The sequence below is a fragment of the Pseudonaja textilis genome, chromosome 1, assembly GCF_049901715.1.
Source record: "Pseudonaja textilis isolate UNSWEBS1 chromosome 1, rPseTex1.2, whole genome shotgun sequence".
Lineage (NCBI taxonomy): Eukaryota > Metazoa > Chordata > Lepidosauria > Squamata > Elapidae > Pseudonaja > Pseudonaja textilis.
Genome location: NC_141990.1, coordinates 276974130 through 277000647, shown reverse-complemented (window position 1 = coordinate 277000647; position 26518 = coordinate 276974130).

The window sequence follows — 26518 nt, the reverse complement described above, 5'->3', positions numbered from 1 at the left end:
AAATGCCCAAATAATCCAGATTAACCAGGAAGTCTTCTAGTTTACACCATTTCAGAAAGGTAGCTGTCCAGTCTTTTCTTAAAAACCTTCCATGATGAAGCAGAGAGGAGGGAGGGGGGAGAGAGAGAGAGATGGCAGATGATAGATAGATAAATAATATTTTAATAAGTAAGTAACTTCTTAAATAGTTGTATATTCTAATTGTATATTTCTCTGAAACCAGATACAGATACAGATAATCAGAGTTGGAAGGGACCTTGTAGGTCATCTAGTCCAACCCCCGCTCAAGTGGGAGACCCTACACCATTTCTGACAAATGGCAGTCCAATCTCTTATTGAAAGTCTCAACTGATGGCACTCCCACAACTTCCAAGGGCAAGCTGTTCCATTGGTTCATTGTTCTCACTGTCAGAAAGTTTCTCCTTGTTTCCAGGTGAAATCTCTCCTTGTTCAGTTTCCATCCATTGTTCCTTGTCTGGCCTACAGGCACTTTAGAAAATAGCTTGACCCCTTCCTCCCTGTGGCAGCCCCTCAAATATTGAAAGACTGCTATCGTGTCTCCCCTGGTCCTTCTCTTTACTAGACTAGCCAAGCCCAGTTCCTGCAACCGTTCGTTGTATGTTTTAGCCTCCAGTCCCCTAATCATCCTGGTTGCTTTTCTCAGTACTTTTTCTAGAGTCTCAACATCTTTTTTATAATGTGGTGACCAAAACTGGATGCAGTACTCTAGGTGTGGTCTTACTAAGGCTTTATAGAGTGGTATTAGTACTTCCTTGATCTTGACCAGTCTAAAATTCCAGTCCCTATTCAAAGGCCCTAGTCTTTTCAAAATGCTATGAATGATACCGTCAAATATGATTTGCTATAATTTAGACTGAAGATATCAGTTTCATATATGAACAAAATGAAATTAGGAATGTAATTTTATGGTGTATATATAAAATATAATCCAGTATATCGACCATACCAGAATTTTAAATTCTCCCTCTACTAATATGTTCTCTTTGGTTTTTTTTTTTTTCAAAATTTGTAACAACATAGACAGAAAGATCTGAAGATAAATGAAGCATAATAGGAGACTGTAGGGAGTAAGGAAGAATGGATGATATAGTGACTTTGAATTTTTTCTCTCACCACAGAACAAATCTATTTGAGATGCAGAGGTGGTGCCTCAGTTCAATGTCACTAAACATGCACCTCTAAATGCATTAAGTTAATAATTTAATAGAGATAACAACTGGGAATTTGAGAAACTGGGGTCTAACATGTCCGGAAGATATCAGATTGGAGAAAGCTGAACATTACGGGCTTCTGCATAGTTCCTTGATTTTGATAAGGAAAGTAAAGTATAGCATAGAAAATTGGGGGAAATGTGGCATTTCAATACTGTTAAGTTGTTCAGGCAATGGTCCAGACAGTAAAAAGTATCTACATTGGAAAAGCTCTGCATATCTTAGTAACAAGCCAGAGATAATGATAATTTAGGGGCACAGGTTCAGCAGATTGTTCTTGACCACTTTGTATCCATAGACACATTCAAGGTGCTGATTAGTTTTCATGAAAGGCTGTCATTCTCTTGCCATACTTTTAACATAATTACTATTCTTCAACAGCTATTTTCGTATTTCGCTTAGACATAGACAATTGAGAAACACATTTCCCTAAATGTGCAATTTTCATCTGTATTGAATGATGATGTGGAATTGTAAAGTTCAATATCTTTGTAATAAAACCATTTTTCTCAGGCAGCTTTTGGCAGTGTATTTTAGGATCAAATCTTATTTAATGACTCTGAGAGCTGGTCAGGTATACTATGACTATAGGAAGACATAAAATAAATGTGCCATGGGAAGAAAAACATAAAGCATTTTAGCTCAAAATTAAATGTTTTTAGATCTTATTGATTTGAATAATGTTAGCTGGTTTTGTTTAATTTTACAGTCATTTGCTCACAGAACTGAATTTTCTTTTGAAAGTATTTTTTATTGTACAAAAATAGACATGGATAGATTTTAAAGTTCATGTTTAATTCTTTCAAAATATCAGTTATATTAGATGACTTTTTCAATTAAACTGGCAAGGCTCTTTGAAAAATGTTTACAGCTTATCATGTGGTTTTTTGTTTTTTGTTTTTTGCTATTTGATTTAAGGTCAAGCAAGCTGAGACATTTGATCTCTGCATTATAAAGTGAGTAGCTTTGTTTCCAGCACAACTTCCTGTTGCACATGTTTCTTTCATAATTCTGACAGAAAAGATGGAACATTGATGAAATTAAATTAGTTTTGCTGAAAGAATATTCTATTCTCATGCTGCAGTTTAAGAAGAATCTGCAACCTATTCATTTTCCTTTGTGACTTTATAAAAGATTGACAGAAGATCCAAAGGAATCTAGCCATTTAAGCCACTGCATTGATACTATGTGATCTATGCATAAGGAAGAATATGCTTTGTAGTTATTTATGACTTTACCTAGTTTATTTTACTTCCCATTGTAAAATTGGCAAAAAAGTTGTGCAACAGCAATGTGGGATATTTTTAGAAGATATAAACATATTTTGAGAAGAATTGCTTTGATAGGCAGTATTTCCAATTTTTTTACTATGTTGGTTGGGAATCCTGAGAGTTGTATTTCCAAACATCTGGAAGATTTGCTTGGAGAGTAAAAAGGAAAGCTCCTTTAAAGAGTAGCTGTTTTATTACCAAAGAAACATTCCTGCACCTGGTAATGTGAACTACAGTACACAAAATCAGATAATGCATACTAATTTACAGTGATATTAAGTTTCAAATATATCATTTAAAAAGAAGAATGTGAACTTACCAGCCAATGTCATCATGTAAGTATAGATTTAGCTTTTAAAAAAACTAGTAGACAAGCTACCTTACAGAAAGTGCTTTAAAAATAAGCATTAATACTAGCAATGTAAAATCAGTTATGACCTATTCCCAAAGATTTCTACATAAGGAAAAGTTAAGATGTAGGTGAATGTAACTTTTACAGAAGGGAGAAAGATTTCAAGGTCATTGCCTAAGCTATATGTCATTGCTCAGTATGGATTATGGCACTCTCGGCAAGACTGTTATAGCTCTAGAAACTTTGATGAATGTAGCCTTCCTGAGTTCTATAAATTCTAGACATACTCTAGCATGGTTGAAGGGCAAGAGCTGGAAAAAAAATCCTGACATACCTCTCTCTCCATGGGGGGCGGGGGGGGGGGGAGATTATAGTTCTTCCACCAAACAGGTTTTTGATATCAGTCCGGTGTACATGAATGAAGCACCATCATTCATTTCTGAAAACAGAGGGGGCAATTCAAAAAATTATATTTTCAAACATTAAGCCAGTTACAGAGAGCATAATGGGCACAAACTGGGTACCCAACCTGAAGATGTACAATTATAGACACAACCATTAAGTTTTAATGTTTTTATTGTATTTTTAAACTGAGAGTTATAATCCTGCCACCTACACAAAAAAGGGCCATAAAGTTCTGCAGAGTATTACATAAAAATGTCTGAGAGGTTGGTATAAGCCTGCACATTTTTCTCCAATAGATATTTTGATTTATACTTTCTAGCTTCATTCTACTTCCTCGAATTAGGCTACATTTACATTTTCATAGCATCCAGCTGTCCTGTAGCCATGATTTATTCTCATCCAGTGTAATTAAAGTATTTGTTCTGAGCCTATAGGAATTTTTAGTGTTCTATATTTCTGCACTGTGGCACTCTCCTTTCCTAAATTTATTTTATTCATCAGGCTGCATCCTAAAAACACAAAAGCAATTACCTCCAAAGTTGGCCTCATGAATAAAAAGCATAGCCCATTTAAATTTTTCCTGCCTGCATTTCTAATTTAGTATCAAAAATCAATGTGCCAAGTTTTAGAAATTATAATATAAATAAAATAGTATTAAATAATACTATGGATCAGTTTTATAATCACAACATTAAGAATTAAAACTTCAGTTCAGTGCTTACTCTCCCTCTGCCTCTTTTTTGCATACTCCCATTCTCTAAACAGCAAATAAGCAAAAAATCATGCATTGCATTATAGAAATTTGTTAGCTCAATTTTGGAGCAATCTTGTATTCTCTGTCCAGGTATGAGTTGGTCAAGTCTGCCTGTATATCTCACCAAGTGCATTTTTTTTTCAATTGCTTGCTTTTTTTCCTCTCTGATTTCATATCAGTCTCTGATTCAATGTTTGCTTTTGGGGGAAAACTCTTTGTGCAGCAACAGAAAAGCCTACAACTGCATATTGTATGATTAAGTTTTGCAGGATTTAAATCACTCCATTTGAGTAAAGATTTCATTGATTGACAAGGCAATGTTTTACCCCAAAGATTCAGATTCATTAGAGAAATGAACTCATAGCTCTAAAGCAAAAGGGTAAAAAAGGGTAAAACAACAATAAGCAAAGTACACATATATTGCATGATGGGGGGAAGCTTTCTTTGCATTATTGCACCATTGTACATAACAATAGATTATGTATTATTTTTTTTATCTATTTTTGTATCAGATTTTCATATTATTCTTATTTCTTTTATATAATTCTTAATAACATTATTCAACCCTCTTATGATGTTATACACCAAAGCAACAGTACTTATTTTATAATAAAGTTTTAGAATATTGTTTATTTATTTTTATTTTATTTATTTATTTATTTCATTTGTCAATCGCTTACAAGATAATAGGTATAAGTATATACATAGTTATGAATACATGAAATGGGTACATATAAGAAAAATAAAAGAAACAATAGGACAGGGACGGTAGGCACGTTGGTGCGCTTATGCATGCCCCTACAGACCTCTCAGGAAAGGGATGAGGTCAATAGTAGACAGTCTAAGGTTAAAGTTTTTGGGGTTTGGGGAAGAAACCACAGAGTCAGGTAGAGTATTCCAGACATTGACCACTCGGTTGCTGAAGTCGAATTTCCTGCAATCAAGTTTGGTGCGGTTAACCTTGAGTTTGTATCTATTGTCAAACCATTGCTGTTTACAAATACTGAGCCAAAGAATGTGTTAAAGAGGTTGGCTTTAATGGTGTCATCGTTGCAGTCTTTACCATTAGGTCCTGTCAGGGGTGGGATTGACCTTAAGTCTTTTAGTTTGTTGTCTACAAAATTGTAAAAAGCGTGGGTGGAATTGGTGCATAGAAGGTTTTCCTCTTGTTTAATGTGATAATTGGTGCATTCAGTTTTTATCTGGTGGCATAAATTTTTGTATAGGCTTTTGAAATTGGCAACATTACCAGATTTGTTTTTCCACAAGAGTGATCTCTTTTTGGATTGAAATTTCCTTATTGTTATGGGTAATCTGGGTTTTTTTTGCGGGGGGGAGTTGTTGATACATATAGATTGATGACTCTTTTGACTTCAAGTAAATAAATGTTATAATGGTCTTCTACAGCATTGCATCCAGAGAATAGAAATTGCCAATCAAGGGATAAGAGATCATTGTCTATAAAATCATAGTTGCCTTTTTGAAATTATAATTGGGGATTACGTCATTATGATGATTTTTGTGTGGGCGTATGTTGAGACAAAAGTCAATCATATTGTGGTCACTGTTGGAAAAGGGTTCTTTAGGTTGTATTCCGTAAATTAAATTCAAACTATTGCAGAAGATGAGATCGAGGCAGTTGTTTAGTCTAGTGCTGTTGGTTACTAGTTGTTCCAGTCCCAGATTTGTAACAGCATTGTAGAAGGTTGTGTGTATGGGTTCAGTTGTAAATTCATTTAGGGTCCAGTCAATATGAGGTAGATTGAGATCATCAAGAAAGATAAAAGCGTGTGGGTAGGATGCTGCCCATGTTAGTAGTGAATTTAGCTTGTTTGCATGTTCGATGTCATAATCAGTTGATCTGTAACATAGTAAGAATCAAAATGTGATATTTAAGGATAGTTCACAGATGATGGTCTCAGGAAGAGCAAGCTCCTGGGTAACTTTGGATGTTTTTTAGACGTAAGGACTTTTTATAGAAGATAGCAACACCATCCCCTCTATGAATTTCACGATCTGATCGGTAAACATGATAGTCTCTTACTCTGGTAATGGAGTCAGGGAGAGATGCGTTGAGCCACGTTTCACAGACAAATATGATGTTGAATTTAGCCATATTTAGTAAGAGGAGAAATTATGCATATTCTTTCTTTATATGTCTGCCTGCCTGCCTGCCTGTTTATCTATAATCTATCTAGATATCTAACTATCTTTATCTATCTCTATATCCATTCATCTATCTATCTGTCTGCCTGTCTATCTGCCTGTCTATCTGCCTGTCTATCTGCCTATCTATCTATCTATCTATCTATCTATCTATCTATCTATCTATCTATCTATCTATCTATCTATCTATCTATCACCATCTAGCTATCTGGTTATCTAGATATTATTTCTAAAATATTCAAGTATCTGTGCTTGACATTTTTTTTCTCGTTTACCAGACCTTAGCATAGCCTTCCTTTGAAGTATAAATTAATTTTACTCTAATGACTAATCGTTTCAAATTTCCAAGATGCAATGGATTTTTCATGAATACAATCACTTGTTCTCTTTAATGAAGAATAGAAAGTCTATGAGCCAAATATGGTCTATGGGGCTCCTTACTCAGAATACTTGTTACTCTTCTTTTCTCAAACCTCATTCCTGCAAGTTCAAAGCTTCTTCACTGGAAGCTGATAGAAGTGTGTCCTTGACCAGTCACAAGACTGATAATGCAAATTGTTTTGCTTATGGGCTGTATATCTGCATGGAGCTACAGATGTACATATTCAGAATCCATTCGGCCTTTGAGTCAACTACATGGTGCTTTTCTGATTCAAATGGTCCTAAAATCTACAGGACAGTAATATGACCTTTGAAATTTTAAATATTAATGCTTTCCTCACCTTTAGATTTCTTTAATCTGCTTTTCAATATCATTCAAGATTTCCTAGCTAGAAAAACATGTCTTTGGTTACCTTGCCTACAACAAATAAGAACATGTTCTTTTTGAAATAATGAGGGAAGTAGGATTGTCTGGCTAAAAATATAATAAAGAAGTACTTCCCAAATGTTCGATATTCCAGAGTTAGCCTTTGAAGTATCCTTTATGTTAGCAGAGTGGTATTAAAAATTACTTCCTGGTGGAATACTTAATTGTCCAATATTAAAATAGAGTCCTAGCAGAATGGAAATTCTGTTAACTAAATTACAGTTAGCTGGTTTGCCATATAGTTATTATCGGGCAATATTACTGATATACTGCTAAATGCCTGCATGGCATAATGCCCTTTCCAATTTCTAGGTAGAAAAAAATCTAGTTAAGAACCAATAAAAGTGTCTTATATCATTGCATATTCTTTAGAGAGAAAAAAACCACTGAAATATTTGTTTTAAAATTTAAAAAATTGACTAGTTGTTTGAAACAAAAGAAATAAAATATAAAGACAATTTGAAAATAATCTTAGCAATGAGGATTAAGATGCAATATCCTTATTTTTTCTCTGCCCCATCTCTTAGGAGCTGTACTATAGGAGAATAAAGGGAAAAATTTAAAAAAATATCTCTGTTCATCCCAGAACAGCTAGTCGTCAACTTACAATCACAATTGAGCCCAAAATTTATGTTGTTAAGTGAACAATTTGTTAAGTGAATTTTGCCGCATTTTACAACCTTTCTTTCATAGTTGTTAAGTGAATCTCTGCAGTTAATAAGTTAGTAACACTGTTGTTAAGTGAATCTAGCTTCCCATTGATTTTGCTTGTGAAAAGGCCTCAAAAGGAGATCACATGACTTTGGGACACATCAACAGTCATAACAGTCATAAATATGAACTAGTTGCCAAGCATCTGAATTTTGATCAAATGATCATGGGAAGCTGCAAACCTCATAATTGTGGGAAGGGGAGTCGTAAGTCACATTTTTCAGTGTTTTTGTAACTTCAAACTATCACTAAACAAAATGTTGTAAGTGAAGAAGTACGTGTATTTTATTTTCTTCATTACTTATAAAAACAAAAAATGGTCTTCCATTTAATTCATTCCATTCATATTAACTTTCCTTATATAAACAAATGTTCTGCCTAGCTTATATAAGTTAGTTAAGGAGGATAACACTGTTTTCCCTTACTCTTGGCCCTTACTTCCTCTATATTGATAATAAAAAAAATTCAATTGGTACAAAACAGAAAAGAAAAATCCCATTTAGAACGTTGCCATTGGACTCTCTCTGAATCCTTTAATAGAATTGGGATTTCTTCCTACTCCTCCTAACTTGTTTGTATGGTCTGACCTTATGGCAGCCCCAAGGCATTTGCTATGGATATGATCAAACCTGGGGCATACATTTGATTGAGGAAGTTCCCTATACCTAATAAGCTTAATTAGCCAATGCAGTTCTGGAATGTAGTAATGTCTGAATGCCCATAATAAAAAGGAAGAATTGGATAGGTCCACAAAAATTGGGGTAGACTGTCCCTTTCATAATTCCTCTCCAAACAAGGAGAGGACCTGAGATCATCCACAATTGCTCGGGATAGTTGTCCCCATGAGGAGGCTGCAAGAGAGCGGAGAGTGGAGAGTAGCCATCTTGCTCAATCAAGATCAGTGCTTTCAAAAGGGCACTACATTTGCATATTTCCTTTTGTAATCACTTTTAGAAATTGCTTGTTAGCTGCTTTTCAGCTATTATGCACCTTTGAATCAGCAGATTTTATAGCACTGGGAAAGTTTTCTTCAATCCTTAGTAAAAAAAAATGTTAAATACAAGTTTGAGGAGTTAAAGGAAATTGGAATAAATAGCTAAAAGATAGTTAAAACTTTGATTTTGGAAAGTTACAAATGAACTAAGGATTCAGATAAATATGAAGTAAGATTTTGAAATTCATTAAAATAATCTTTCCTGTGAGGAAATGCCTTTTTGGTTTGAATTCTTAAAAAAAAAAGGCTTAAAAATTGGACACCAAACGGAAGATCACAATTAAAGAACACTCAAAATTGATTTACAAATACAGTTCGAAGCAACGTATTTTAAAATTGGATATACTGATTATGATTTCTAACCAATACTTCTATTTTTCATTATTTTTGTGCAGAAAACACAAATTTTATCCTGCTCCTCCAAAATTCCAGTCACCACAATCCAGCCCTTACAATTTTATTCAGAAAAAAATTCAATATGTTTTTCTTCCTAGTCTATGTGCAAAGCTGTCTTGGAAAGAACTATAATTCTACTACTGACTTAATCTCTTGAATGCAGAAAGGACAAGGTTCATTTCTTTCTAGTTAAATAGAAGCAATGGATGAAGGCAATCCTTCTTGCTTTGTCTGAAATATTGACTGTTGACAAAACTAGAAAAGCAAATAGGATGAGTAGTTCTTGTGACCCAGCTTTTCTCTTCTGAACAGTGTATAACACAACTAAAAGAACCTTAAGAATGTGACTGAAAGGTTTGAAAGAGCTTTAATTTTTAGTTGCATTTTGAAGAACACAGGTATAAAAATTCAGGAACATAGTTCTGGTAAAATGTTGCATAAAGCCAGAGCATAATAGATTTTTTTCTCATTCATCAACAAAATGAATTGATGTTATCTTCCCCACTTTCTTAGCCTCTACAAAAATACATTGGGAGCATAACCTTTTTTCCTCAAAATATATGGATTTACCCAAACAATCTTCAGTTTAAATTCCATAAGTTTCTCTCCAGCATATACTTAAACCTCATTGTTTGGATTGGTACTTGTATGTGTTTAACCATGCACTGAATTTTGTTCTATGCCACTAACAGAAATATCCCCCAAAATCAAACAATGAAAACAAGTTTATATTTTAAAAAAGCATAGCAGGAGGATGGATGGATAGATCGATGGATGGATGGATGGATGGAAGGAAGGAAGGAAGGAAGGAAGGAAGGAAGGAAGGAAGGAAGGAAGGAAGGAAGGAAGGAACTAAAAATATATAATACTCCAGCTCAAGGCTTTAAATATTTCTAAGCAAAAGTCTGAACATTTTGTCTGTAACTAGACTGGCTGCTGAGCCTTCCACTTTAATGGGATTTCATGGAATGTAACAATTCTTTCTGGGTTCAGTTTCTCTTTTCCCTAGGGTTGTAGAATGGAAAAATACTAATAAAACATGAATTGGTTACTCAGAGACCAAAATTAAGCCAGATTGCTAAAAGCAAGAAACAACCAAATAAGATAATTTCTCCATTCCTTTAGGAAAAAAGAAGGAATGTAAAATTGAATGTTATAATCCATCTAATTCAGGTAAAAAAAAAAGACAAATCCAAGCAAACAACCATAGCTGCCTTAACAAGTTTTTGAATTAGCTTTGGCAAAATGAGATGCTTTGAAAAATGCAAGAAATAAAAAGTAACATGCTACCTAACAAAATATTTGTTTTAACTCTGATTCAATATAGGCAGATGACATAGAAGAAAAAACAATTCTTGTAAATAACTTTCATGTATTACAGAATGAATCCTGATCTAGAGATATTTTCACCCTTACCAGCAGACATTGAATGATAGAGGTCTCAAGGGGCACCAAAATCAGAGGCACCTACAAGGATTTAATATTAATATTAATAAATGGAGATAGAAGGAGAAAGCACATAATAAAATCCAATTGGAGAGAATTCTGGTAGGATTCCAGAGGGGAGAAATTAAAATTGCAAAACACATTAAACTTAACAGTATTAAAATATAGCCGTATCAGCATTATCTAAGGAATTCAAAACTAACCTAGCAACATAAAACCCAATGTATGGAGAATTTAAAAGCCTGTAAAATATTAATAAATGCTTGGCACATACAGGATTCTAGGTAAGTCAGAAGAAAAATGTCAAGGTATAACCAGCAAATAAATTCTGTTTAATGTAGCCCTTTGTCCCAATTTCTGGACACACAGACACACACACAGACACACACACACACACACAAATACATATATATTAGAAGTAAGAAATAGCAAACATTTCTTCCTACTGTTATTAAGAAAGCTTTATGAATGTATCGTGAATGTAAGTAGTCACCAGCATCAACCTTAATTTTACAGTGTCTTTACCTTCCTATCATTGGAAGACAAATGAGCATTCAAGAAATGCCTTAAAATCAAACTGGCATGAACTTTGATTAGAGCTTGAAAACAAGCTGAGTACTAGTTCACTTGGCAAGGTTGAGTGTCATATAATTAATATCTGGTTCTGATTAATGGAAGCATGAATGAATTGCCATTTCTGAACCTTTTTCAGAGACGCAGGAAAATAAGAACATGAAAAGAACAATTCAACAGGCATGAACACAATCACAAACTGATCAGGTCCAAAAACAGAAATAATGAGGTTTGCCACGCTAAGAAACAATGACACCCAACCCAGATTTAGACCATATTGATGTAAGAAGAAAATGATGGTCCTCCTAAATCGGGGGACGAGCGGTCTGCCACCTCCAAGTGGTGTCCCCTGGATGCGCGAAGCCGTCAAACGCTAACCGTAACTGAGAGCAGACCCTCCGACGACAGGCCCACGCGACAGGCCGGCTGGAGTACTCAAATGCCGCATCAACATGGTGGAAACGTCCACTACAAAACACACGTCCAAACACACTACAAAACACACGTGGCAGACAGAGAGGCGTGGAAGCAGTACTCAAGGACATTAGCGGACCTCGCCCGAGCGCGAGACAAACGCTGAAGAAAAAGAAGAAGAAGAAGAAGATGGTCCTCCTAAATCAAATATATATTGTATGAAATTACTACTCATACATTGCCATGGTCAACCAAAAATAAATACATATATTCAAGCTTTAATATAAAAAAATCTTGTATGTGTTTCTCACCAAATGTTTCCCTGCTGAAGGAGTCATTTGCTTCACATTGGTAACAGATACTGAAATATTCTGGCTCCATTTAAAAGAAAATAAACACTCTGTTTCATTAATAAAGGAGATGAAACAAATTTAAGATGTTAATGGGCTTATTAGAGAAGCAAGATGGTGACCATTTCTATTTTTAAAATATAAATTATAGATATTGCCCCTATATTTTCTTCTAATTTGCTTCCTTTTAGTTCTTTGGTGAAGTTTCTTAGTCATTAAAAAGCATCCCTTGTCAACTCAAGACTAATGAAAGGAAGAACTATCCAGTACAACGCAGAATTAAACTATGTAATTTGATGTCACCAAATATGTTATCTAATAATCTGCATGATTTTAAGAGGACTAGTCTAATGACATTAGGTGTATGAATAGCTATGTAACTTAATAATTTTATATTGTTTCCTGAAAAACAGGCATCTTATTTTAGTATTAGCTGATGATGGGAGGGGGAGGGGGGGTCATGGAAGAAGTTCTTGGATTTCATTCATACTTATTTGTCTCACATACATTGGGTTGCCTAGTATATTATATAGAATTAGTCAAACCATCGGGTCAGCAATTGAAATAATTTTATTAGGGATTGTATCATACAAGTAAAGCTTATACAATTACAAAATAAAGACATACATTAAAGACAATACAAATGAAATGAAATAGAACAAAAGAATCCTTCCGCTTTATTCCCAGAAAGTTTAATCAACATTAAGAATGTATCACTATCACTTAAAATAGAACTAAACATCTCTTCAATTCATACATTCTCCCAGTTTCTACAAGCCCATCTCTAAAATCTCATCCTTGCCCACTATATAGCAAAATTCCAGTAGGGGTTATTTAGAACCCTCAGAAAAGATCCTTATTTTTTTTCCTCCTCTTTGGATGACCCATGAAACTCTCTGCCACTTGCCTTGGAGGAGGGAGAATAAAAGAAGTGACTGACCATGTGTAAAATTGCACTGATGCTCCCCATTCCAATGTGTTCCCAAGGGCCACCTATCTCCACAGAGGGCTTCCCCATCACCAGTGGCCCCCCAACTATCCCTACCTAATCATCAGGCATCACTCCCTCATCCACCTATAGTAAAGGCTTGTGCAATTCCTGTCCACTTGTGGTTTTCAGAGAACCCAGATGAAACTTCCTCCTCCTTTTCCTCCTCCTCCTTGGCTAATCTGCAGAATTGCTTTCCATTTTGCTGGGAGGGAGCGGGAAACCATGGGAGTCATGAAGTATGAGGAAAGCTGTACCCTTGGTTCCCATTTTGAGATGTCACACCAGGTAGGAAGAGAACTCACATTTTGACTAATGGTATCTCCCAACAGTCCTACACATGCACCTAAGTCTTTCTTTTATTATTCCCTTCCTGGCCACCACTATTAAGAAACTTCAGATTTCAGTCTCAGTTCCAAAACAACTGAGGCTACGTCACATTTATTTTAAAAAAAATATATCAATCCAATCCAGGGATGTGATAAATGGGATTAGGTTACAAACGCCATCAAAACTGTGACGGGCGGACTGTTTGCATTTCAAGGTGTTTCTCTTCCCTAGTTCTTTCTCATTACTATAGAGTGCAACTGGACTAATACATTGGGAGTTTTGATTCTAGAAAGCAAACTCTGATACAAAATATTTGAAGCAAGAGAATCTGGAGGTTAATATGAGAAGGGTGGAGATTCATAAACTGATTGCAATTTGCCAGTCACAGTTTGGACAGTAGGATTCCTGTGTTGTGTTCTCTGTACTGCTTTGTATTCTGTTCCTACCATTGCCACAGGGAGTGACAGTTGATCTTAATCACTCAGTTGTACAAGAGCTATGAATTTGGCAGTGTACCAAGTGAGTGAATTGGCAGAGTGATTTCAGGAACATGAGACTTGGGTTGGTCGCTACACAATTGCATTATTTGGAAGTTGCCTCACTTGTATTTCTCCCAGTATTAAAAATAGAAATGATGTGTGACAAACAAGAACCAAATGTAAAAAATAATATTTTTAAAAGACTCTCTCATACAAAGAGTTGATGGCATATTAACAACAATTACTTTTGATATACATTTATTAAAGTACTTTCTTGTGGTTTGATTGTACCCAATAGCTTGATTTAAAGAAGTATATTCTGATTATGCTGCAAGCACTATTCTACCCCACCCGCCCCAAAATTCAAGTATTTCTGATACAATCCTACGTTTAGATGTCTGGCAGCCATAGATATATATATATATATATATATATATATAGATAGATAGATAGATAGATAGATAGATAGATAGATAGATAGATAGATATATATATAGATATATATATATATATATATATATATATATGTGTGTGTGTGTGTGTGTGTGTGTGTGTGTGTGTGTGAGTGTGTGTGTGTGTGTGTGTATGTATATGTGTGTGTATGTATGTATGTATATGCATATAAAATGTTCACTCTTTGGTTAATGTACTTCTTATATATTGTACTTTGATGAAGTATACAAATTAGCTGCAGAAAGCTGCCAATATGTATAAACGTTTAGTTTTCTGAGAGAAAGCTAGAAGTATCCAGTTCTAGAGTCAGTAAAGTCTTAGCAAAATATTTTTGACCTTTGGGCTCTATTTTAAGAAAAGGGGGGGGGGGGACCAATGGACCAGGGAGAGTCATGAATTAGGCTTACTTAGGATTAAATAAAAGAAACAGATCCTGAACTGAGACTACTATATCTCTGACCTCTTGAACTATTCTTATTTTTCATGGATAAATTAAGCATTACGCTTCCTCACACTCAAAAAAGCTTACAAATAATATTTATAAATATTATAACGAAGGAAACAGGCAAACAAAAAACCCTACAGAACATATACTTACAGACATAGATCAGTAAAGAGAAGTTATGTTTCTCTTTACAGTCATCCATAGATAATCTTCACTAATCAGTTCTACAGCCGCTGAATAGCCAGAGTCATGTTTGTCTTTCAATGTTGAACAGAAAGTCTTTTGGCTATAGTAATCCTTTTTCTTCATCCAGGTGATATTTTTGGTAATTTTTAAAATTGCTTCCATTTGGTAAAATTCGGTGGACAATTAAATTTTATCTGAATAAATCAATGAATGAAAAGAAAATTTGTGAGGATATTGACATGCAAGCAATGATGAGCACAATTTCATTGTGATGGCTTGTAACAAGCTGATTGGTCCTGGGTACAGTGAAGTTGCAGTGTGTGATGGGGGCGAGTCTGTGTATTGAGTATCACTTGCAAATCTCATCACATGTCTCCCATGTAGGACTATTCTTTATTAAGGGATCTTCCAAGAATACTCCTGGGAGTATAAGATAATTTGAAAAAGAACTGTAAGTACAGGAGAAGCAAAATTGTTCTGCATTAAAAGAAAAAGTTTTAAAAATCAGATTTTACCTGTATAGATAAAATCTGACCAAAAGACTCTTTCAAATGAAAACAAAAGAGTTTCTCAATCAATTATTCCCAGTCCTTTAAAACATTTCAAAGTCTTTCAAAAAGTACAATTATAGCTATTTAAAACAAGAAAAAGTGCATAGGTCAGAACAGGAAAGGGAAATTAATTTCGCTTTTTTTATATTCTTGAGAAAAGCCATGTGATGATTAGAGTCTCTTTTTTTAATATGGAGGCTACTATCTATTTCGGCACACTTGAAAAAGCACTTAAGGCAGCAATATTTTTCCTATAATTAGGAAAAAAAAATATGCGTCAGTCCTGAAAGGCAGCATTTTTCTTATCACTGCAAACAATATCCTCCAACTCCAATATTTCTCCACTTTCAAATGAGCTCTTCTTGACCTTTCCAAAATGTATGCATTTTGATAGTGAGACTAATTAGACTTTGGCCTGCTCAATGAGGGTAAAGAACTTTTGCCAATAAATGCTGAGATGATTTTTAAAAAAGGAAAGATCATATGAGATTGGGTTCTCTTCATTTTCCAGTTCACTTTGATGCCATATTGGCATGTTATTTCTCAACTATACAGATTTGCAGATGAATAATGACTGTCAACGTAATAATAGAAAAGTCTTTGCCTGTGTATGGATGAACACTATTTTTCTTCCCTCATCTTTCAGAGAGGTATTTATCTTTATAAAATTGGAATTCCATCCTTGGTGGTGAAAATCAGAACTCCCACAGCCGTTCAGAGAATGACAAAAGAAAAAAATTCAAGTAAGAAGAAAAACGAGTATTTCAAAACAGCAAAAATAAGAACAGCAAATGTTCAAAAATGAGGATGCCATATATAAAATGGCTGCTTCTTGAATGGCTCTGTGCCTTGCCAAACTTGTGGTTGAGCTGAACCTAGGGAAAAAGAGGAAAAATTAAAGAAGGATTAACAAAACAAGGATTACACAATTCCAGCCAATCAAATCAAGTCTATTAGCTTGGATTGCTTCAGGAAATGCATTCATATCAATATATGTTTGAAGTAACATAGGAATGTCATATATATGTTCTTTACCTAATTAAATGGGTTGTTGTTTTTGAAAAAAATGCAAAACTAATCTTAAGAGTGTTTTATTTATACTAGCCAGTTGGCCTTTTCTGTAACTAATTAGGCATTCAGTGTCTGCCACCTAGTGGAATACATAGCAATTGCTTGCAGAGGCATGACAGCTAATCTACTTTGGAATCATAGACTAATAGCATTATAGAGTTAAAAACAACAACAACCCTGAGTCCAAATCCAACTCATTGCAGGATTCTAAAATAAGTAATCTCTGGCAGATGGGTATCCTAACCCTTGCTTCAGTCAGTTTCTTTGTTCCACTGCATTTATTCCATTGTGAATAAATGTGAATGGATGAATTGTGCCATGATTAGGAGAAGCTATGAAATAAAAAGTCAAGACAATTTTAGTATTTTCATCTAAAAGAAAATAGAACCATTGGCAAATTACTGGAGTTAAAAGAACCACTTGGGTAATCTATGGTCAGTGTTGCCATTGCTATTTTTTAATGTTCAACATTGCTTTGACCTCATAACCATTTTGCTTTCTAAGGGCAAAAAGTCTGATCTATCTTAAAAGTTAATGCTTTTCTGGCCCTCTTTAAAGCTTGGGAACTTCAGGAATGGAATGGGGAATCTGTATTCTCTTGTGAGCTACCAGGATTAGGTAAGTTAGCCTTACTTAACACTTTATTACAATCTTAAAACTGTTAATAAAACATACTTAGTTAAATCAGTCAGAGAGTTCATTTTCATTCAATGTGGTTTGCTTAAGGATTACTGAATAAATTGCCTACACTTAAACTTATTAAGAGATAAATACTTCAAAAAGAGTGACTTATCTAAATTGATGGTGCATTCTGCAGACAACTGGGGAAGCAACATACACAAGAATTGTGATCTATTAAGAATCAGAATTCATGTGAGACTCTGAATTCATGTGAATCACAAAAGCTTTCCCAGGTGATATTAGGTGATATTAATTTTCTCCATGATAGAATTGGCAATACAAAAATATCTATATGCTGAACGGATTCAATTGCATGCATATCACAAGAACATTTATATGTACAATGAGCTTTTTTAAAGAATACCTTCTAAAACAATGGAGGTATGATCAAAAGTTCAACGTATGTCCTTGTGCCAAGGAATGAATACAATATTTTGCCAGTTGAGATCTTTTACTCCAGTTTTTTATATCATAGGGAAATCTGATCTATTTTTTTCCTACCCACAATACTGACATCTATTAAAACTTGTTTAATGGTGGTCATTTTTTGAGAACCCAGCACTGTGAAAGCGATAGGTCAATACCAATGAAGGACCATTTCTATAATGAATTAAATGTAGACCACACCTAAAACAACCTCTTCCAGTTTAAGCTAATAGTTATACAGTGTACAGAAAAATCTCGACAGCATTTGAGTCTCTGTTTTGCATAATGCCACTTCAAACTCTCAGGATTTGGGTAATATCATCTGTGGTGGATCTTACCATGGATAGTTTTAAAAGTTACAAAATTTGTGAAGCAATATGTGAAGAAACTAAAAAGAACAAATGTGCAAACCAACTCCTATTCTGATATGTTATTCAATCAATTCCGAGAGAAAATTGGAATTTTTTTGACTAATTGTCCTTTCCTTTAGACCAGAATATAAATATGTTATTGTAACATATTATTTGATTATGATGAAGAGCAGAGCAAAGCAGAGAAGAGAAGAGAAGAGAAGAGAAGAGAAGAGAAGAGAAGAGAAGAGAAGAGAAGAGAAGAGAAGAGAAGAGAAGAGAAGAGAAGAGAATAACAGAGTTGGAAGGAACCTTTGAGAACTACTAGTCCAACACCCTGCTTAGGAAAGAAACCCTATACCATTTCAGACAAATAGTTATTCAATATCTTCTTGGAGCATTTACAACTTTTGGAGCATTTAGAAGTAGATTATGTTCTACTCTTCCTTTTGCTAGGATGGAATGAATGCTAAGTGTCCTGTTCTACTAGATTGGGTTCAAATTTAGTCACAACAGAAAATAATAAAGTTTATTTGGATATCTCTTAATTGATTTCACTGATTTCAGCAAAACAAAATAAAGTCTGGATTTTACCCTGGGTAAGTCAGTGTAACTTTGTTATTATAAGTTTTATATGCACAAAGATGGAAAGACACAGCAATTCCACACCATGAAAGTGTGGATGGTAAAGATGATAAGAGTTAATGGAAATGATGAAACTGTTTTAATTAAAGAGATTGATCTAGTTTTGTCTCTCCTTGGCAATCGCCTTTGAACTTTTTGTTCAAAACTAGAAAAAATATTTTGATTTTAGGTTTTGATGATTGGAATGCTTTTGTAATTATAGAAATACCTTGAAAAGTTGTGGTATGCAGAGAAAAAGGTTGTTTTTGTAGTTCATAGCACCAAAGAAAGTTCAAAGTTGTTATTTTTTTTCTCTTCCTTTGCACTTTTCTCTCCTCCTATTTTCCTAACTTTTGTTTCTTCTATGTTTTTATCTTACAAAGAAATGTAATTTAAAAAGAAGCTATTAAAGACTGAATAAGACAGGTGATATAAGTATCGGGGATGGGTATCAGAGTCAGGAATCCCTAAAAAAATTGTGTTTACTGAAACACTTAAATATTTCTGTTTTTCTCTACCTCCTCATGTGGTACCTTTTTATCTTACTTTTTCCCCCTCAAAACATTCATGCCTGTATTATTTCACAGAATCTCTGTGGGAGAAAGAAATTCTCCCTAGAGGATTTTATGGGTTGCTGGACCTGGATTTAGATCTACTAATCCAGTCCAGTTGGGCCCCGCTATGAATAATATTCATGATTCTGTTGCATTTAAAGGATGCCAGTTCTGTTGCTGAAATATACGTGACATTGATGGGATTTGGAGTCTCTCAATATTGATCAGTTTTGCAACCAACAGCCTTTTGTAGCGCTACTCCAATATCCATTCTTGGATGAAAAGCTTACCGACCTGGTTGGTAAGCTTATTCATTCATTCATTTATTTATTTACAACATTTATATAGGTGCCTACTCATTTACAACAACTCTAGGTGGCTTACAAACACTAAAAAAACACCAAATAGAAAAAGATAAAAATAAAAAAGATTAAAAATAATAATTAGGACTTTATTGTCTTCTGCTTTGTTACAGATGAAGTCTTCATTCCTATGAATATTCTTGCATTTCTCTTGCTCAACATCCTAAAGGTATCCTTTCGAGCTGGAGGATTTGAAAGAAACTTCCTCAAATAGACTACAAATGTTTATTTTTTATTTTATTTGGTTTGTCAATTGCTTACAAGATATAAGTAAAAACATAGTTATGAATACATGGATACATATAAGAAAAATAAAAGAAACAATAGGACAAGGACAGTAGGCACATTGGTGTGCTTATGCACGCCCCCTACAGACCTCTTAGGAAAGGGGTGAGGTCAATTGTAGAAAGTCTAAGGTTAAAGTTTTGGGGGTTTGGGGAAGAAACCACAGAGTCAGGTAGAGTATTCCAGACATTGACCACTCTGTTGCTGAAGTCATATTTCCTGCAATCAAGTTTGGTGCAATTAACCTTGAGTTTGTATATATTGTTTGCTCTTGTATTGTTATGGTTGAAGCTGAAGTATTCATTGACAGGTAGGACATTGCAATGTATGATTTTATATACTATACTTAGATCAGACTGAAGGCATCATAGTTCTATGTTTTCTAGGTCTAGAATTTCAAGTCTGGTGGCATAAGGTATTCTGCAACAAGTAGAAGAGTAGAGAACTCTTCTTGTGAAATATTTCTGGACTTTCTCAACTGTGTTAATATCAGATACGTAATGTGGGTTCCAGACTGATGAGCTGTATTCGAGTATTGGTCTAGCAAATGTTTTGTATGCTCTAGTTAGTAGTGTAATATTACTAGAGAAAAAGCTACATAAGATTACGTTAACAACTCTTAGTGCCTTTTTGGCTATGTAGTTACAGTGGGCTCTAGTACTTAGATCATTAGAGATGAGTACTCCAAGATCCTTGACAGAGTATGGATCATCAACAAGGTCTTGACTATTCAGCCTGTATTTTATTTTCTGATTTTTTTGGCAATATGTAAGACAGAGCATTTATTTGTTGAGATTTGAAGTTGCCACTTGTTTGATCATTCTGATACATAGTCAAGGTCTTTTTGAAGGGCAGCAGTATTGTCTATGGTGTTGAATAGCTTTACATTGTCAGCGAAGAGAATGCAGTTGCTCTTAATATGATCACAGAAGTAATTTATGTAGAGTATGAAGAGAGTTGGTCCTAGAACACTGCCTTGGGGGACACCACTGTTGACAGGTACAGAATTTGATAGGATCCTCCCAATTTTGACCATTTGTTGTCTGTTTGATGGGAAGGCTTCTATTTAGTTATGCAGGTGTCCAGAGATACTATAAGATTTAAGGTAAATGTAAGGTAGAGGACAAGACAACAGGATAGATTACAGAAGGAGGAAGATGATATCTCTAGTGTCCTCTGCCTTGCAGTTCCAGGTTCTCAAATGAATCTCCCCTGGTGATATGATGAGAACTCTTAAATAAGCCCAGACATAAAAAGACACTGTGAGCTGCCTGCACTTGGTAGTGCAGATTGCAGCTCCCTGCAACTCTTCCCATTTGAAGGGAAGATTCAGGATTGGTAGTGAAAGTCAACTCAAAACAGGGGCAAATTAAATTATCACTGCTGTTGTCAAATAACATAAAGTCAACTGAAAAATGCATGATTAGGAACTGGTGGTGCAAAATGGCACATTTAGTTAAAAAGATGTGGAAGCATATGGTGACATATATGCACAGCATCTTCCATAATTAGATTTTTTCACAGCTGCATTAGAATAATAGCCTTCAGCTTATTCTTATTAATTAGTTCATTTAAATGTCTAACATAGTCCCACATCAAAGGGTCAAGTAGTATTAGTCTATATCTGATCAAAAAATATAAATTCCTACAGAGAAACTGGTGGAGAAAACAATAATGACTAGGTAAAGGATGAAACATTCTAATAAATGAGAATGGATGAGAAGCTTTGGTTTAGTTCTTTCTTTCTTTCTAATAGTTATTAATCACCCTACAGCAAAGAGCTATCACTATGACATTCAATAAAACAGATAAACCAGCAAAATATCCAGGTACAACATATAAAATATCTGCCAATAAAATAGATTTTAATTAAGCAAGAGGAAGGCCAAGTTTCTTTCTAATCTAATTTTGTAAAATGTCAGCAAAGGATCATTAGCTTTCTATGTTCTTGTGCTTCAACAGACACCGTGGTTCATCACCTTAAAGATAAGTAGTTACTTCTGATAGCAAGAAAGATCAAAATTGTGAAGCAAAAATCTGTGATATGCTGTGCTGCTCAGAAACTGTATATTACGATGTAACTAGAGCAAATAGACGAAACTGTCTACTATTGTAGAATGTTTACTAAAGATGGAGAAGTGAGTGGTGAAATTTGGGCATGCAATTGCTGGTAGGAAGTTAATGGGTAGTCTGTGGGAGAGAATGTTTGTCAAAAGGGGCAAAATGACTGAGTGTAGGAGTGAGCTTCCACCCCCTTTGTTTTTGGAAGTGAGAGTTGAGTAGGTCAGAAGAAACAGAGAAGTTGAATGTAATGGAATAATTTACATAAGACAGATAAGGAGGAGGGGGGAATCCTGAAATAAATTTCCCAACTTTATTTTGTGCAAACTTTCTTTCTTTCTTTCTTCCACCCCATTCTGATCGCCATTTAATCTGCCCTGCACCTGAGTTTAACTCAGAGGGCTTCCTCCCCTACTGATTATATGTTTCCTCTCTCTAACTGAGAGCAGTTCTTCTATTTGATTGGTTCCCACAAATCAAATCAAACCGATGAGATAACACCCCTGATGAACTGACTCCAAGCAGTTCCAGGTTTCTGGTCTGGAGGGTTAAGGGGCACCTTTACATAGCCATGATATTCCAACTGGAGATGTTATTAAGGTCTTGTTCTTGTGCCTAGAGGCTATCAGCCTAGATGAGACAAAGCAGGCTGTAATTGATCTTTAGCAAGATGACATTTACTGTTTGTATTTCCAAGTCTCTACTAATTCCAATGTGGTCTCCAAAAAGTTGCAGTAATTGACCCAGGGGAACTGGTCCACTGATTCAAAGTTAGTGCAAATGATAGATAAGGAGGCAGATAATATGTCCATTGCATAGTTTTGCAGCTAAGTCCAAAGATACATATGAATCTCAGTTACTTTCTGCCTTGAGTAGAGGACTGGACAAAATCCATTCTAATCCTTCTATGATCCAATGAATTTAATCAATATATTTAGACTCAGGATATTACTTAACTGAGCAGCTGAACATCTGTGCAAAGTATTAGCATGAACCAGAATTCTGCTCATTCTGTTATTATCTGAATCATCTTTCATAGTCCTTTGAGAGTCTCTGTCTATAGAGAATTTGGGGATTTTAGTGAGGAGTCAAATAGTTTGGCTAGATCAGCTTTCCCAAGTTAATTCAGATGTTTTAAATGTCATTTTAATAAACACCTCTAATATATATGTGTAACAAAATATTCTATTAGAAATGCCAACAGGCTCAGAGTCAGAAACTGAGTAGAGATATTTGAGTTCTCTGTACCAAAAAAAGAAAAAAAAGTGACAGGCATTTATTTTTGCTTTCCACTCAAAAACTAATTAGTTGATTCTTCAGTTACAAAAAAAAGTAATTTCCCTTTTTTTTTTCCAACCTACAATTTTTATCCAGCCAGTAGAATAATTCTTGATTTACATCTTTGATAAGTTGGAATTGAAGTCAGAGATTGTCGCTAGATTTGTTTTATTATACACTGTGTGTGCCAAATCTCTCTTGGGTCTTTTAAAAAATGCCTTTATTGAGCTTTCCAAAAACATTGGACTCTAAAAATAACATCGTTCATTATGATCCCTAAATCCTATGCTGGGAGCCCTCCTCCACATGATATGAGTTCCATAGGGGTGCGGCAAAATATCTTCCATATATCTAATACCCTCACCAGCTGTATCTCCTCTCTTCTATTTTTCTGAAAATCTTAGCATGTAAAAGAAGACTCCCTTAGGTGATTAGGTTCCTGAAATTATTCCCACTATACAGTCTGCTTTTTTGAGAACTCTGGAATTCTAATAAATGAAATTAAATGCTGGTGGAAGGCTTTATGGTTTTTGATCTGCATTCTCTCCTGTGTTTGGTTAAACAAATTTCTTAATATAGGAGTAGTTTTGAAATGTTGGTCCATATATACAGCATACACTGAAGATAGGAATAGACCGTGGGCCAGGAATATCTGCAATAAAATCTAATACAAGGGTTTCACTGCAGTGCAGTTTTACATAAGAGCTTGTAGGAGCAGACAGAATGTTATTAGACCATAAAAGCACATCAGGCTGATTTATGGTTTCTGATCAAGGTTTCTGTGAAAATTACTCTGCATCACCAGCTCAAGGTGACTGCTACCATTAATGTGTGGAAAATAAATGAGATGGGGAGGCAGATATCAGAAGAAGTGGCAGGAAGCGGTGAGCCAGTATATACTGCACTGGCTTCCCATTTTGTTTTACAGTGCACAGAACAGTGTCATCCAAATGGTTGCTTTGGGGCAGAAAAGGCAATTCTTGATAATTAGATCTTATGACATAGAGCTGCTGCTGCTGCTGCTGCTGCTTTCCTGAATCCAGAGTGTAAAAGCTAGGAAAAATGCTTCTTGTCCTTCCATGTTTTTTTTTCATCCTCTGTATAATTCTATGAATGTGGGAAATGAGTCAGATAAAAATGACATAATTTGGAAAGTATTTGGGGATTCCAGTTGCTGAGTGACAGATACGTTTTATAAACAGAAAATATATTTCTCAAGGATGATCCCTTTCAAAACCTGACATTGTTTAAGGTTGGCATATTATATTGTGTGTATGTGCATGTATGCATGGGTGCACCTGCATATCATTTGCAATCAGCCAAATGCATATCATTTGCAACAAACAAGCATGCATTCAGGTTTCTCCTTGTGTAGATTGATTGGCTGATAGTGATATGGCATATTTATATAAAAATATATAAATTAAATTAAAATGTTAAAAAAAATGGCACATTTGTTGATTCCTCTGTGGGTTCCTCTGACTTTATATAAACCATTGACAGCTCTGTTGATTAAAATACCATTAAGGTCATATTTGTACGTTGGACTTATAATTTTATTTATTTATTTAGTTTCTATAACCACCCAACTGAACCATCATAGTCTTTTCTTTTTTATTATTATGGTTAGAAGGTCCCTCCTCCTGCACTAAAAAATCAGGTCTCACTTTATATTAGCAATCCAAAAGAATCATTATTTCTGTACATGGTTAAGTCTTTCAGGTTGTCAAAAGTTATCCAAGCATATGACCTCACTTCAAGGAAGCAAGAACTTAAGTTTCCTCAAATATATGGAGAGTAAGCATCGTATTGGGAGAAGTGTTCAGCTAGAACCAAAGAGATGATGATTCAAATTCCCATCTCACCAGAGCAATCTACCTCTGAAGCTTTTTGAAAATATAAAATGAGCATTGGAAGGACTACCTTAGGGCTCCCTAAAAGAAAGTTTGAATGTCATCTAATTATTAGCTATAATTATTGTAATTTTGCTTAGTGTCGTTCTCTCTTCTTCCATATTCTGGGGCAAGAGTTTAATTTAAAATTTTTAAAGTTCATAATGCTCAGCAATGAAATGCTCCCTTGTATGTTTGCCTTTCCATCTTACTTGTACAGTTCAAGGAGAAAATCAGACAAAACCATTTCTTGGTTTCAGCTATATAGCTTTCCAATCAGGGAATTTGGTTTAATCATAGCTTATTGACATAAACTATTAGCTTAAGCTATGGTTTATTTCTGATTTGCTTAGAATAGCTAGGTAGGGGATAACATATGGAAAATTGTAGAAGCTTCATTTTCTCCAACTTTCAGAGTTTTTGTAGTCTAAATAGAAAAGAAACATGAGATAAAAATGAGCCTTGAGTGAAGAATTAAGTATGAAGGTACAGCTAGTTCCTAAGAAACAGTGCAGGCAAGAAGAAGTAAAATATACAGTGCATCTGCCATATATCGTGCCTGTTATATTTGAACATGAGTGAAACCTCTGACAGCATGTCCTTTCTTCCAGACAAAAAAAAGCTAGGAAACAGCTCGCTGTTCGTGGCATAAAAAGTTTCATTTTGAACCATTTTGAGCATGAAGCATCCTGGTTTTTCACAAAACTAACTGTTTAACTGTGAAACTACTGCTTCTAGAATTCTGAAAGTATTTGAGGTCAAAACAAATCTGTTCAGAGACCAGTACACTCTGTTTTAAGCTTCCAAAAATTTTCAAACAGAATGTTTTATGCTAGAAAACAGCATTTTTAGCCCTTAGTGTAGGAAGTTTCACTCTTGAAACTGTTTAGAACTAAGCATTTTGCATACCTACTTGATGTTTCCATTTTCTATTGCCATGAATCATCTATGTGTCTATTGTAAATATAATGCTTGTAAAAGCTAGCCAGCTGATCAAATGAGCTCTGAAGTCATGGAATAAGAGATGATCAAGTGACTCACAGGAAATAAACCCCTTCAACAGGGATTTGCAGAAAGACTGCCATCAGGAAGGAAGAAGCTTCTTGACATGTTCATGATTTTATAACAATTTCAGGTATGGGGTAGGTTTCTGTGGAAAAAGCAAGTTATCCAGTAAACTTCCTATAAATGGTGCATTTTAATGGCATGGTGCAACAGACTTTCAGAAGACTTGTTACCTATACCTTCTAACCAAAGTAATTAGGAGATCTACAATAGGAAGAAAAATATATAAATGCACAGATATAAGATAGGCAATATCTGGCTCAATTGGATTACTGGACATCCTGGTATATTCAGAGTATTGCAGTGTAAATTCAGTGCCAGAAAAATAAACACAGTTGACTGAGGCTTCATTTAACTTTTTTATAAACATGTAAAGTAAATTTTTCAATACCAGTTGTAGATTTCTCCAACATGGAGAAAACTCAAACTGAAGCAGACATGTTACCGGTTCAGAGCTTAACAGCAACTCAGGAGCTCAGAAACAGACATCAGTTTCACCTTAGTTCAGCAGGCAAGCAAGCAAATTAGTTTCTCTTTTACTTTAGAGCTGAGCACAGAACAGAGA